Genomic DNA, 2289 nt, shown 5'->3' on the forward strand with positions numbered 1-2289 from the left:
CAAGCAGGGTCTTGATTTGCTCCCCACCACTTCCTACTGCAGACAACACAGACAGGAGCTGCAAAGGTGTGAATTCATATATATACATCATGTTACCTTCAATTCAGCTTTCATGGTTAAGTATGAATGCCTTTGTGGGGAAGTGTTGTTAAAGGGCATGTAAAGGCAAAAAAAAAAATAAAACCCAATTTTTACTTTAATGAAAAAGAAAGCTATCTCCAATATACTTCAATTAAAAAATGTGTACCGTTTTTATAAGAAACCTGACTCTATGCAGTGACATTCTCCCTTCATTTACTGCTGTGGATAGGAATTGTCAGACAGTTCCCAACTGCTCTGCAGAGAAACAATTATACAATCATACAATCATACTAAGCCCCTGCCTTACTTCCCAGCCATGCAGAACTCAAGCAGCTTTGTTTGTTTCCCTGCAGAGTAGTCGGCGACTGTGTAGAGATTTGTATTGGATTTTATTTTTGCCTTTACATCCCATTTACTGTTTCCAACTCCAGCTGCAGGGACAAAGATCATGGAGCCAGAATGAAACAGATAAACTGGGATTCTATTTGGAAGATTATTTTGCTGCAGCCACTGGTTCTGCAGAGTTGGAGAAAGTTTGTATTAAACAATGCAAAAACTATAAAGTCCACATTAGATTACATGACAACACAGGACCCAGTGCAGTCTGCCTATTCTGATTATTAATCAGTCTTGCTGGCAGATATTATTTGACTTGTTTTGATAATTTATGACGATCCCTAAGCAGCACAGACCACAATGAACATGTGCGTAGTCTTGGTCAGTGTTGGACTGGTCCACAGGGACACCAGGAAAACATTTGGCATATTTAATGGCCATTACCTATTTCTATGAGAACAAAGAGACTAAATAGATTGAATAACAGATTATAGTATGTAAAGAAAAGAGACTAGGAGAATAGAGGTTGAGTGAGGAGAGGAAGAATAATAGTACTGAGAGTGGGCCCCTAATCTAAGGTCTTTTGGTGGGCCCCTGGTCTAGGATTTTTGGGTGGGCCCCTGGTGTCCCAGTCCGACACTGGTCTTGGTCTTACAAAGATGTTTAACAAAGTTACAAGATGGTGACCCCCTGTGGCCAACTTTGAAAGCATAAATCTTTTGTTTGATTAGGCTTGTGGTAACGTAAGTTCATGTTTAGTATACAAAATACAGCATTTCTAGCCTTTTAGACTTACCCTTTAAGGAACCCAACATATAACATTCAAGGGATCAATGGTTTCTGAAAGGCTTTGAAGTATAAGAGTTCTGGCAGCCAATGTATATTTTCAACATAAATGTTTTTGAGGATCCCAAAAAGATGGAGAAAAAGACCAAAACTGCTGTTATTTCAAAGGCAACACATGAATGGGGAAGTGGTGGGCAATAAGCAGGCATGAAACATTCATGAATTAGAGCTGAATCTGTCACCAGCAATAGAGCAACATAAATGCAGCTGGCTTGTAGTTTATAAAACATTAACTTCTATATTGTATTATTTTGTGTGTTTATATGTGTGTCTGTGTTTGTAATAGGGAAATTAGATCATAAGCTTCATTGGGGCAGATATGGGTATGGTAAACTGCTATGTTGTTGCTATAAGAAGAAGCATATTTTGGTATGGAAACCCTTCTTAAATAGGTTATATTTCAACTTTAATCATTTTCACAGAGAATGTATTAATGCCTTTGTGGTAATATGATCATGCCTATTTAATGTCACCAATACATTTTAGGGCGAGGTTCAGGTGATGCTACAAGGCAGATTAATTTCCTTTTTTTCCTGCACCAACATAAGGTACTTAGTTGGCTCCACATTTAGAGGCAGATTTATCAAAGGTCGAAAAATTCAATTTGAATCTGAAAAGAAAAATCGAAAAAGTCAAAGATCGAAATTTATCATGTACTGTCTCTTTAAAAATTAGACTTCGACCATTTGCCATCTTAAACCTGCCTAATTGCTGTTTTAGACTATGAGGGACCTCTAAGAACCTATGTGGAGTTAATTGGTTAATTTAAAAATGCGCTATTACTTAGATTCGTACGATTCAAATTCGGCCAAATATGGACGTATTTGATCGAAAACAGACAAAAAAAACCCCCTTCAACTTAATTTCAGTTGGTCTTTTTGAATTCGAATTTCAAAGTTTTTCAAATTGAAATTTGACCCTTGATAAATATGCCCCTTAATTTTCTGCTGCACAGAGCTGGGTTTATTATTGACAAGGCTATTAAACCAAATAAAAAAGAGGGACCCCTTTTGCAGATTAAAGGGG

The sequence above is a fragment of the Xenopus laevis genome, chromosome 9_10L (assembly GCF_017654675.1).
Source record: "Xenopus laevis strain J_2021 chromosome 9_10L, Xenopus_laevis_v10.1, whole genome shotgun sequence".
NCBI classification, from domain to species: Eukaryota; Metazoa; Chordata; class Amphibia; order Anura; family Pipidae; genus Xenopus; species Xenopus laevis.